Below are 14,007 nucleotides of genomic sequence, written 5' to 3'. Positions count from 1 at the left end.
GCTTCGGGACTGAGGACATGTTCCCATGCAGTGGTTCTGTGATCCACTCCCATACTCAAAACCTAATAAGCAAATCCAGTTGAAATGATTTTAAGAGGAAAATGGAGGAGAGGGGTTCTCATTTAAAATAAAAGACATGGGGCGCCTGAGTGGCTCAGTTGGTTAAACACCCGACTTTGGCTCAGGTCATGATTTCACAGTTCTTGAGTTCAAGCCCCGCGTCAGGCTCTGTGCTGACAGTTCAGAGACTGGAGCCTGCTTCAGATGCTGTGTCTCCCTCTCTCTCTCTGCCCCTTTCCTGCTCACGCTCTGTCTCTCAAAACTAAATAAACATTTAAAAAAATTTTTTTAATAAGTAAAAGACAAAATTTCTTCTATTGCATTTTTCTACTATAGCAGAAATTTTTCTTACATTTTTATATTATACTGTCAAATCACAAAATACTTCCTGTTTGTGGCCCTCTGTCTTTCCCATGGTTATGAATCCCCCTGATCTGTCTTTCCCCTTATTAATCCTATCCATTAAGACAAGGTCAAGCTTTTCAGAAATTTTGTGCACACTTTATCTCTTCTCTGCATTCACCAAGCACATCTCTGTACTATACACATGACATTCATCACATGCCACTTCATATGGTACTTTTCCACAATGTAGGACTTAGAGAGCATGGGATATGGAATTATACACCTATTATATATACTAAGTCATACAGCTAATAAGTTACTTACACCCTCAGGTTACCAGTTTTTGCATTTATGAATTGAGAATAATAGTAACAACATTACACAACTATTTTGAAAATAATTGAGATCACATATATAAAATGCTTAGCATGTGTCCAGCTAGAAGCTCAATAAATGTCAGTTCTTTTTTTTTAAGATTTTACATACATGCGCAATCTAAAAACCAAAACAAATGAAGAAATAACCCCTAAAATAAACTTAAATACAGAGAACAAACTGGTGGTTGCCAGAGGGAAGGTGGGTGGGGAGATGGGTGAAATAGGCAAATGGAATTAGGAGGTAGGAACTTTCAGTTATAAAATAAACAAGTCATGGAGATTAAAAGTACAGCATAGTGGGGGGGGCGCCTGGGTGGCTCAGTCGGTTAAGCGTCCGACTTCGGCTCAGGTCACGATCTCACTCTCCGTGGGTTCGAGCTCCGCGTCGGGCTCTGTGCTGACTGCTCAAAGCCTGGAGCCTGTTTCAGATTCTGTGTCTCCCTCTCTCTCTGACCCTCCCCCGTTCATGCTCTGTCTCTCTCTGTCTCAAAAATAAATAAATGTTAAAAAAAAAATTTTTTTTAAAAAGTACAGCATAGGGAATACAGTCAATAATATTTTAATAACATTGTATGGTGACAGATGGTGACAACACTTATCATGAAGAGCACTGAATAATGTATGGAATTGTTGAATCACTATATTGTCCACCTGAAACTAATATGACATTGTATGTTAATTGTACATCAATTAAAAAAACATATAGCACAGTATGGGGCGCCTGGGTGGGTCAGTTGGTTAAGCATCCGACTTTGGCTCAGGTCATGATCTCCCAGTTTGTGAGTTCGAGCCCCGCATCGGGCTCTGTACTGACAGCTCAGAGCCTGGAGCCTGCTTTGGATTCTGTGTCTCCCCCCTCTTTCTGTCCCTCCCCTGCTCATGTTCTGTCTCTCTCTCTCAATAATAAATAAACATTAAAAAAATTAAAAAAAAACATATAGCACAGTAAAGCAAAACAAGAATTCAGGAACCATGGGAATTCACCCTTTTAAAATGTATATTTCAGGGGCGCCTGGGTGGCTCAGTCCATTGAGCATCCGACTTCGGCTCAGGTCATGATCTCACAGCCCGTGAGTTCGAGCCCGCGTCAGGCTCTGTGCTGACAGCTCACAGCCTGGAACCTGCTTCAGATTCTGTATCTCTGTCTCTCTCTGCCCCTCCCCTGTTCATGCTTGCCTGCTCACTCTCGCTCTCTCTCTCTCTCTCTCAAAAATAAGTAAACATTAAAAAAATTGCAAACTTTCCTTAAGATAATATGAAAGAAGAAGCCTGTGAGTAAACATTTCAATTAGAATGCTTAGGAAGGGATACAGGAATATGAGTTTTTGGCAAATATCAGCAAAAATGAAACATAACATTTGAAATTAACATTTCCTATATGGATAATAGTTTTCTGAGTGGAGGTGTCATCATGTGTGCCTTCACAGCCATCACAATACCTAGCAACTAACAATCAAATATTTTATGGATTAATTGATAAGAGGGCTGATGTTATTGGTTATCTACCTTTTCTAATAAAATGGAGGTTTACAGTAAGAGTCTCAAATTAAGTTTTTCATTCAACAAATAGTTTTGCCTATGGCAGTGCATATTGGACCCTACAAGGATTATAATAATATATTGAGGTAAAATCTTCGTCCTACAGAAGTTCACAAAAGAGTGGAGGAACTAAGTAATGTGTGCAGTTACGATATAACATAAAATATAAAAAACTGCCTGAATCCCATGATTTAAAGTATTTTTAAAACCATCAATTTAATCCTATCTTTCTTACAGAAGATTCAATGAGAGGAAGAGAGTGGGAGGAAGAGAAAGAGTCCTCCTATGACCTAATATGAGCAGTACATTACATCTCTTATACTATTGATTAGGATAATCTATTAAGATTGTTATACTCCATGGAAAGAAACTAGATGGCTTCCCTAAGATCAGAAAAAGGCACTCCTATTCAATATCATACTGGAAGTCCTAGCTAATATAGTAAAATAAGGAAATAAAAAGTATACCAATTAAGGAGGAAGAAATAAAACTCTCTGTTTACAGATGATATGATTATCTTTGGAGAAAATACCAAAGACTCAACAAAAAAAAAAAAAAAGAAAAAAGAAAAAAAACCTCCTGGGACAAATAAAAGATTATAGCAAGGTTTCAGGATACAAGGTTAATATACAAAAGTCAATTACTTTCTTGTATATCAAGAATGAAAAGTTGGAGTTAAAATTAAATTTAAAACATAATAACATTTACATTAGCTCCCCCCAAAATGAAATACTTTTGTATAAATCTAACAAAGGATGTACAAGATCTATATAAGGAAAACTGAGGAAAGAAATCAAGAAAGATCTAAATAAAGGGAGAGAGATTCCATGTATATGACTATGAATACCCCAATTGACAAGATATCTGTTCTTCCCAACTTAATCTATAGATTCAACACAATCCCAATCAAAATCCCAGCCAATTATTTTGTGGACATTGACAAAATGTCTCAAGTTGACATGGAAAAACAAAAGACTCAGAATATCCAACACAATTTTGAAGAAGAAAAAGGCAAAAGACTGACAGTATCCCACTTCAAGATTTACTATAAAGCTACAGTAATCAAGACAGGGTAGCATTGGGACACCCGGGTGGCTCAGTTGGTTAAGCATCAGACTTTGGCTCAGGTCATGATCTCATGGTTTGTGAGTCTGAGCCCTGCATTGGGCTCTCTGCTGACAGCTCAGAGCCTGGAGCCTGCTTCAGATTCTGTGTCTCCCTCTCTCTCTACCCCTTCCCTGCTTGCACTCTGTCTCTCTCTCTCTCAAAACTGAATAAATGTTTAAAAAAAAAAAAAAAAGACAGGGTAGCATTGGCAAAAGAATAGGAAATAGATTGATAGGATGGAATGGAGAGCCCAGAAATAGACCAACACAAATACAGTCAAATGATCTCTGTCTGACAAAGGGACAAAGGACAACATGAGAGAAAAAACAGTATTTCAACAAATGGTGCCTAAACAAATGGGACATCCACATAAAAAAAAAAATTAATCTAGACACAGACCTTACACCCTTCACAAAAATTAGTTCAAAATGGAACACAGATCTAAATGTAAAATATAAAACAGTAAAACTCCCATAAGACAATGTAGGAGAAGATCCAGATGATCTTGAGTTTGGAGATGACTTCTGACTAAAATTAAAAATTTCTCTGCAAAAGATACTTTCAAGAGACTAAAAAGACAAGTCACAGACTGGGCGAAAATATTCGCAAAATATATATCAATTAAAAGACTGGTATTCAGGGGCGCCTGGGTGGCTCAGTCGGTTAAGCCTCCGACTTCGGCTCAGGTCATGATCTCGCGGTCCGTGAGTTCAAGCCCCGCATCAGGCTCCGTGCTGATGGCTCAGAGCCTGGAGCCTGTTTCAGATTCTGTGTCTCCCTCTCTCTCTGACCCTCCCCCGTTCATGCTCTGTCTCTCTCTGTCTCAAAAATAAATAAACGTTAAAAAAAATTTTTTTTTTTAAAAAGACTGGTATTCAAAATATACAATTTGATATTGTTAAAACTCAATAAGGGACCCCATTTATTGAGGTGAAATGACCCCATTTTAAAATGGGCAAAAGACAGGCACCTGGGTGGCTCAGTCAGTTAAGTGTCTGACTGGGCTCAGGTCACGATCTCGCGGTCCGTGAGTTTGAGTCCCACATCGGGCTCCATGCTGACAGCTCAGAGTCTGGAGCCTGCTTCGGATTCTGTGTCTCCCTCTCTCTCTGTCCCTCCCCAACTCACACTGTGTCTTTGTCTCTCAAAAATGAATAAACATTAAACAAAAAATTTTTTTAACAGGCAAAAGACCTACACAGACATCTCACCGAAGAAGATATGCAGATGACAAATAAGCATATGAAAAGATGGTCAACATCATATGTCATTACAGGGCTGCAAATTAAAACACAAAACAAGATAGGCCCACTTAAATATAGTCAAATGATCTCTGACAATGGGACAAAGGATATACCTATTGGAATGGCCAAAACCCAGAAAATCAAATGCTAACAAGGACGTGAAGCAATAGGAGAGCCACTTAATTGTTGGTGGAAATGCAAAATGATACAGCCACTTTGGAAGAGTTTGGCAGTTTCTTTTTTTTTTTTTTTTTTTTTTAATTTTTTTTTTTTCAACGTTTATTTATTTTTGGGACAGAGAGAGACAGAGCATGAACGGGGGAGGGGCAGAGAGAGAGAGGGAGACACAGAATCGGAAACAGGCTCCAGGCTCTGAGCCATCAGCCCAGAGCCTGACGCGGGGCTCGAACTCAGGGACCGCGAGATCGTGACCTGGCTGAAGTCGGACGCTTAACCGACTGCGCCACCCAGGCGCCCCAAGTTTGGCAGTTTCTTATAAAACCAAACATTCTCTTATCATACGATCCAGCAATTACACTCCTTGGTATTTGCCCAAATGAACTAGAAACTATGTCCACACAACAACTGGCACATGAATGAATGTTTATAAGTAGCTTTCCACATAATTGCCAAAACCTGGAAGCAATCAAGATATCCTTCGGTAGGTGAATGGATAAATAAATTGTGGTCCATCCAGACAATGAAATGTTATTCAGCAGTAAAAAGAAATGAGCTATCAAGCCATAGAAGGGCATGGAGGAAGCTTAAATGAAGGAAGCTAATCTCAGGCTACATGCTGTATGATTACAACTATGCCATTCTGAAAAAGGTAGAACTATAGAGACAGGAAAAGATCAATGGTTGCCAGGGACCCAAAGGAAAGAAGCCAGGGATAAATAAGTGGAGCCCAGGATACGTTCAGGGCAACAAAATTACTCTGTTTGATATCATATTAGTGGATACATATGATTATACATTGTCAAACCCACAGATTATACAACCCAAAGAGTGAACCTTAAGGTAAACTGTGGGCTTTAATTAATAATAATCTAACAATACTGGCCCATCAATTATAGCAAATGTACCACACTAATGCAAGATGGTTAAGGTGGGGGAGTAAGGGGGTATATGAAAACCCTCTGTACTTTCCACTCAATTTTTCTATAAACTTAAAACTGCTCTAAAAAATAAAGACAATCATTTTTGAAAAAATATTTTAGAACCATCTATTTCATCACATCCCATCTCATAGAAATTGGGGGATAAGGACATGGGGAGGAGAATCTTTCTCTGCCTTGATAGAAGCAGAACTTTTACCTTTATAAAAGTTCTTTTATCTTTAACTTTATATCTTACATCTTTTATGCTAGTGCTTAGGGTAATATATTGAGATTCTCAACTGGTAACAAAATATACCACACTCAGGTTAGTTAAGCAAATATAAGGCTGCATAATTCAACAGTAGTGAATATAGCCAACTAGCCTGAAAATGAAGCATGAAAAGGCCTTCAAGAAATTACTTCTAGGGGCGCCTGGGTGGCGCAGTCGGTTAAGCGTCCGACTTCAGCCAGGTCACGATCTCGCGGTCCGTGAGTTCGAGCCCCGCGTCGGGATCTGGGCTGATGGCTCAGAGCCTGGAGCCTGTTTCCGATTCTGTGTCTCCCTCTCTCTCTGCCCCTCCCCCGTTCATGCTCTGTCTCTCTCTGTCCCAAAAATAAATAAAACGTTGAAAAAAAAAAATTTAAAAAAAAAAAAAAAAAAAGAAATTACTTCTAATATTGTCAGTAAATAGAAAATATCCTCCAACCGGCCACTGAAAAGTAAAAGAAAGGAGAAATGGCCTAAGGGGTAAAATTGCAGCTAACTACAATAAACAGTCTGAAACTCATTTATCTCCCCATTAACTATCTCCTAGTTAATAAAAGCTTCTCTGAATAGGAGGAAAGAGAAAGAAATAGTTACACTCAGTTGATTATAAAATGGAATGATCCTGTGTTGGGCACAGAGTAGAAATTTACTAAATATGTACTACCCTAACTTCGCATAAGGTGTACAACCTGCATTTAAAATATAAGGTATAGCCACTACAGAAGAAATTTCCAGAAGAAATAAGAAAGCCATTCCTCTAATCCCATTCAGAATCTATGTCAAAACTAGCCACATTATGAACATTATGTCTAAGAGTACAACATTTTGTCAGCTGCTATAGATCTTTAAAAGCAAAACAGACGACAACAAAAAGCCTCTATTCAAGCATCATCGAAGAAAGTTCGTAAGTGGTTTTACAAATTCACAGAAAGTACTATATATACTAACTGGCACATAAAAGGTAAAACATTTCTATTGTTTAAAAAAAAAAAAAAAAAGGTCAAAGGAGCATTACCCCGGAAAGGTGTGTCACATTATTTTCTTTAAAAGTAACTCATTAAGAAGGTCTCTATAAAAACATATTTTACAAATATGTGGGATGTGTTTGTTTCTCTCCTGAGACAAGAACTAACTTGAGAGAAGAGCATATTAACACATTCTGAAGAGAGAAGTAATTAACATATTGGAAACTAACATTTTTGGCACATGGGACCTACAGCAAGAATGTCTATCCTCTAGTCATGAGTCATGGACTAGGCTGCCTCTATTGTGAAGCAATCTTTCAGTAAAAGGAGCAGCAGGGAAGAATACAACATATGAATAATGCCTTGGACAACTTCCCAGGAAGAAATCATCACGAAGCTAGGTCTGAGAAAGCGAGGCAGTAGAAACCATACATTATGATGCTCTCTTTTCTTAATCACTCCTACTCTTTAGTTAACAGCAGAGAGTGAAATTCAGTCTTTAGTTCTATCTAAAGTTTTATATTTTGTACGCATTTTAATAATACTAAATAAAATTATAGAACCTGGTCTTTAATTTTGCGAATTATTTAATGCATCATTATATTTTGTGGCGACATTTGTGACGAGTTCTCACCTGTCACATACCCACCCCAGCACACACACACAGTGACACCAGAAGGCAACACTCTGCTTTACCTTCTGCTGAAAAGTCTGCTACCTCCAACGCTTGAGGTCCATACACGAAGCCCTCCTGGAATCTATGAACACAGCAGAGGCAAAAGGCAGAGAAGTTTATGTAGATTTAAAGTTACACTGCCCAAAACATAAAATGCCAAATGCCTATCACAAGTCTACATATCTGCCAAGGAAATCAGATCTCAGATTTGACAATGAGCAAATCAACAGTATACCGATAATATTCAGAGTTCATTATATGTTATGCAGCTAATTGCATAAAAAAAAAACCAAAGTTGAGCCTTATTTAATTTATATTCTCACCAAAAGAAGTGACTTGTACTACTGGAGATACTAAGAGGAGCAACAAGGTAGGAATTCATATATGCCGAAAGTAACAAATTAATTTTTAAAGTTACGTGAGAGAGGGGGGGCCTGGCTGGTTCAATTGGTAGAGCATGCAACTCTTGATCTCAGGGTCGTGAGTTCAAGCCCCATGCTAGATGTAGAGGTTACTTATAAATAAATAATAAGTATTAATAAATTAATAAATAATGAAATAATGTGAAGAGCCAATACATACATTAAGAATATAAGAGCAGTTAAGCAGAAAAATATTCTTCACATCATGAAATGTGATAGACCCTACAGCTCAAGGTACATTCTTTCTAGGACCCGAGATTGTTGGGGCTACAGAAGAAAAACAATTAGAAACAGATCTGGAAGAGGACAAGGCAGAGGAAAAAGGGAAAAGTAGAACCGTAAAGATATTCTAATGCCAAGATTTAATTTAAGTTGGACAGTAATGTTGAAATAAGCAAGGTACTACATATGCTAGGCAGTAAGGGAGAAATCTACCTTTTCCAATATTATAAAATAAATATAAGTATGAAACATGAAAAGCTTTTCAGAGAACACCCTTGTAAAAAAAAATTAAGGATATAATCAGGTAAAATCTTTAGAACTCAGATTTCACTCATTCTTTTCTTTTGTAGGATAAAAGACTTACAAAATGCAGCTGATGTAGATGGGCAGGAATTAGATAATTTTACTAGCTATTAAATTTAAAAGAGGGGGGGTGCCTGGGTGGCTCAGTCGGTTAAGCGCCCAAATTCAGCTCAAGTCGTGACCTCACAGTTTGTGGGTTCAAGCCCCACACTGGACTCTGTGCTGACAGCTCAGAGCCTGGAACTGTTTCAGATTCTGTGTCTCCCTCTCCCTGCCCCTCCCTGGCTCACACTCTGTCTCTCTGTCTCTCAAAAATAAACATTAAAAAAATTTCTGTTTAATTTAAAAGAGGGGGGCATGTTATCTTTATGTAATATTTAGAAATCCTTAAAAATGTCATCAAATAATTAGGGAAGAAGAAACAAAGTGTTGCCTTAAAACATGTTATGTCAAGGAAGAAACAATATTATAAAACATTTGCCCTAAAGTCAGATGGCTTCAGTTCAAGTTCCAGATAAACCATTCAATTACTTTGAGACATCAAGCAGGTCACTTAATCTCTTAGCACAACCAGAGTTGTTCAATGAGGACTCCTTCACCATCTCACAGATTTATACTGAATATCAAATGAAATAAGATATTAAAAATCACAGAATGCTATATTTTGTAAAAATTTAAATCGGTGCATCTGACTTAAATTACCAACTTAATAAAAGCTGTTATAGGGGCACCTAGGTGGCTCAGTCGGTTAAGCATCCGACTTCAGTTCAGGCCATGATCTCATGGTTCATGAGTTCAAGCCCCGCATTGGGCTGTCTGCTGTCAGCTCAAGAGCCCACTTGGAATCCTCTGTCTCCCTCTCTCTCTGCCCCTCCCCCACTCATTCTTATTCTCATTCTCTCTTTCTCTCTCAAAAATAAATAAGAATTTTTTTTTTAAGTTGTTAGAGGGAATACAGAGCACCAAACCAAGGAATCTGGGGAACCAGACGGGGAAGGAAGCCCAAAGCAAAAAGACTAAGCTGACCAAAAGAGCCTAGAGTAGTTGTCAGGGATAATGGCAGCCTGAAAAAACACAGTCCCCAAGAGACGGTTGTACCATATTACTAATTTAGCTATTTGCCCAACATTATCTGCTTCAGATTTGTCTTCTCTAAATTCCCAAAACAATCTTATAGACTGCACCCTCCGCTAAAACACTGCTTGTGACATTCTAAGCTAAGGATCTAAGACACTAAGTTACTTACTTGCATATTGCATATATTTCTAAAAACCAAGCTGATAAAATCCTCCCCCCCCCATAAAACAATAAGGGCAGCAAAGTCTACTATGAGATGCATGATGTGCCACGAACAATTCCAAGAGCTCCACAGGTATTAAGTCATTCGGTCTTCACAACTCTGAGGTATTATCCTCACTTTACAAATAAAGAAACTGAGACACAAGACCTTAAGAAACTTGCTTAAACACACACAGCCAGAAGTAGCAGATGTGCAATTCAAACAGACTACTTAGTCACTGTATCATCCAGACTATGGAACTAAAATCATATAAACCAGGCACTTCTCTATATGTAAGAAACCAAACAATTATAAATGTTCGTAAGTTCAATCATGCTATATAGATTCTTCAGCATTTGTAACATTTTCCTGGGAACTTAAAATTCAAATGATTGTTGTACAAAACATGTTAAAAACAAAAAGGGAAATGTTTATGACTCCAATCATGAGTAATATATATATGGTCATACATCTCCAAATAACATTAAAATAATACTGGTGTTAGAGTAGCACCGGTGATTTTGTTCCATTTTTTTAAATCGCTGCCATATGGGGCACCTGGCTGGCTCAATCAGTAGAATATGCGACTTGATCTCAGGGTCGTGAGTTTGAGCCCCATGTTGGGCAAGGAGCCTACTTAAAGTTAATTAATTAATTAAATAAAACGGCCGCCATGTGATTATATAACTCATTCTTAAATATTTTATAAGCTTTAAAAAAATTCAACACAATGAGATACTATCACACGCCCATTAAGATGGCTACTAACAATTTTTTTTTTAAGGTGGAAAATAGTGTTGGTGAGGATATGGAGAAATTGGAATCTCTGTGTGTTGTTGGTGAGAATGCAAAATGGGGTAATTGCAAAGAAAACAGTATGGCAGTTCCTCAAAACTTTAACAATAAAATTACCATAGTATCCAGCAATTCTACTTCTGGGTATATAGCCAAAAGGATTCAAAGCAGGGACTCTCAAAGAGATATTTATATGCCCATATTCATAGCAGCATTATTCATAATAGCCTAAAACTGGAACTCAACCAAGCTCCATTGATGGGTAAATGGATAAACAAACTGTGGTATAGTTGAGGCATACCTCCTGTAATCTCCAGTGATGGAGGCACCCACTTCACTGGGCACATCATACAAGCCCTAATGAAAGACTTGCAAACTTCTCTGAATTTTCATTGCCCTTATCACCCTCAGTCATCAGTCAAGGTTGAAAGAATTAATGGGATCCTCAAACTTAAAACTTCTAAACTTGATGAAACTCCTGGACTTCCCTGGCTAAGCTATTGCTTTTGATCTTGCTGACTGTTCCCAGTTTCCCCTTTGGAAAACAAACTCATTCCACATGAGAAAATCACCAAGAGACCAATGTCTATCACCTTCTGCTGATCCCTTGTTATTTCAGCCTAGTATGACCAGCTACTATAAGTCTCTAATGTCTTACGCTCAAGCCTATCATTAACAGGTTAAAGAAGCCATCCCAGATCCCAATTCAAAGGATCCCATTGGTCACATTCTAGGCCTGGTGATTCGATATTCCAGAAACATCATCAGAGGACACCAGCCCTCAAACCTCGTTGCAAGGGACCTTACCAAGTGCTCCTGACCACGGACGCTGCTGCAAAATTAAAAGGCGTTGAGCCTTGAATACACATCTCACAAAAGGCTCCACCCGACATCCAGTGCTGCACAGACAGGGGAGACCTGCCAAATCAATTTGATGAGGAAGAGAAGTAGCTGACATCAAGGTAGACTGTTACTGCCCAGGACCGTGGATCAAGATTTCATACTTTAACTAAACATGAAACTCTTTCTTCTCTTCCTTTCCTTTCCTCTGGCATTGGCTTGGAAAGATAACACACTCATCTTTTTTTTTTTAATTTTTTTTTCAACGTTTCTTTATTTTTGGGACAGAGAGAGACAGAGCATGAACGGGGGAGGGGCAGAGAGAGAGGGAGACACAGAATCGGAAACAGGCTCCAGGCTCTGAGCCATCAGCCCAGAGCCCGACGCGGGGCTCGAACTCACGGACCGCGAGATCGTGACCTGGCTGAAGTCGGACGCTTAACCGACTGCGCCACCCAGGCGCCCCATAATAACACACTCATCTTTACCTCCCAGGCCATAACTAAGGAGGTAACTTCTGGAAACTAGAACAACCATTTATATCAGGCTAGGAGAAAATCTATGCCTCTAACTTTTATTAAGCAAAATAAGACATCTCACTGGCAGGCTCCCCTATACTTAACATTGCTGACTTAAAAAGGAACTAGCAGGAGATATTCATGATTCAGGATTCATTTCTTTGACAGGTCCCTATTTCCCTGGTTAGGGATAAATGTAATGAGGCTATGATCAAGAACTTCTCCTTAATTCTTAAAATTATTGCAAAGTCTGCAAAAGCAATAGCAGCCCAAAAGAGATCCTTAGACTTTCTAGCCAGAGTTTTTCTTGATAATAGGATAGCTCTTGATTATCTTTTAGCTAAGCAAGGAGGTGTTTATGCTATAGCCAATACCACTAGTTAGTTATACCTGGATTAACATTTCTGGGGAAGCTGAAACTTAACTACGTAAGATCACTGGGCAGGCCACGGGGCCAAAAAAAAGGTGACTCATTCAGCAGGTCTTTCTTTGATCCATATGATTTAATTTGTTTGGGTCTTGGGGACCATGGCTCCAAAATGCACTCCAAACATTAGAAATTATCCTGTTTATAGTAATCGTAATAATCTTACTGGCAAATTGCATTCTCAAAAAAACTCTAAGTGCCTGTTAGCAGCCACTAACCACCAAGCAAATGATCTCCCTAAGACGGGGATGTCAGGAAAAACAACAACAACAACAACAACAAGGATGACTGACTTAAAAACTGCAAACCTGAAGCTGTTACTTGTGAATATCACAGAGATTAGGCCAAAAACATGACCTATGGATACCACACAAAGAAACAGCAACAACTGTGGGAACTTTGCAGAGCAATAGCTGAGAGTAGTGCCAATGCCTTAAATTTTGAGCACATCTCTCAGTTAAACTGAGAGTCTAATCCCAAGGAGGTAATTGTTAAAAAGAAAATCAAAAGTCCTAAGAGGCATCACTTAGTTTAAGGCCCCAAGTCAGTAAACCAGGGCTTAACAACAGATCTAAATGTAGTTTCAACTTCCCTAGAAATGTAAATCTTAACTAGTCAGTCAAAAATTTTCTGATCATCACCACTGAGGTGTGCCACAGGCCTTCTCCATCCCTCAAAAGAAGATATGGTGATCTGCATAAGACCTCCAGCCCATTCCTTTAAGGACACATGATCTTGCCTGAAACAGTCCTTTCTTCTCTTTTGCTTAGAACTCTCTTGCCCCACCCTCTTTCCTATAAAAACCTTCCATTTTGTTCAACTCCTCACAGCACCTCTCTACTTGCTGGATTAGATCTTCAAACTTTCTTTTTTAATGTGGTATAAACTTGGGGCACCTGGGTGGCTCAGTCAGTTGAGCACCTGACTCTTGATTACCACCCCAGTCGTGATCTCCTAGTTGTGAGATCAAGCCCCTCGGGGGCTCCACAGGGGGCATGGAACCTGCTTGAGAGTCTCTTTCTTCCTCTCCCTATGCCCCTCCCCCACTCACACTCTTGCTCTCAAAAATAAATAAACATTAAAAAAATAAAATAATGTTTTAAAATGTCTAAATGTGGTGTATGCTTTCCGACACATACTACAACATAGATTAACCTTAAGGATATTATGCTAGATGCAGTAAGTAAGTCACAAAAGGACACTGTGTGATTCTACTTCTACTGAGGTAGTGGGCAAACGCATAAAGACAAAGTAGGATGGAAGTTGCCAGAGGCTGGGGGAAAGGGAGAAATGTGGAGTTATTCTTTAAAGATACAGGGTTTCCGTTTTGCAAGATGAAAAGAGTTCTGTGGATGGATGGTAGTGACAGCACACAAAAATATGAATGTACTTAATGCCACTGTACAGTTAAGAATGATTAAAATGGTAAATATTGTGTGCATTTTACCCCATTAAAAAAAAAAGTCACAATGTGCCAAGTGTATAAAACCTAAAGTATAGAGCAGAAAAATAAAACCACT

At 38.7% G+C, this 14,007-nt stretch overlaps 1 protein-coding gene across 3 annotated transcripts in view; it reads right to left on the bottom strand.

Annotated features, from left to right (window-relative positions):
* Positions 1–14,007, bottom strand: part of CDK19 (cyclin dependent kinase 19) — a 191,763-nt gene that overhangs the window by 134,816 nt on the left and 42,940 nt on the right. The window contains exon 2 of one of the 3 annotated variants that reach the window (XM_047101488.1): positions 7,702–7,763. The exons of the other annotated variants lie outside the window; for them this stretch is intronic. The gene's annotated coding sequence lies outside the window, so the exon portion shown is untranslated. The remainder of the gene's footprint in view (positions 1–7,701; positions 7,764–14,007) is intronic. 3 annotated transcript variants of the gene reach the window in all.

The sequence above is a fragment of the Lynx rufus genome, unplaced genomic scaffold (assembly GCF_022079265.1).
Source record: "Lynx rufus isolate CCGP_SWC_20201006 ecotype Redwood Valley unplaced genomic scaffold, mLynRuf1.p SCAF_6, whole genome shotgun sequence".
Classification (NCBI taxonomy): domain Eukaryota; kingdom Metazoa; phylum Chordata; class Mammalia; order Carnivora; family Felidae; genus Lynx; species Lynx rufus.
Note: the sequence above shows the minus strand (reverse complement) of the source record. Positions and strands in the feature narration are given on the sequence as shown.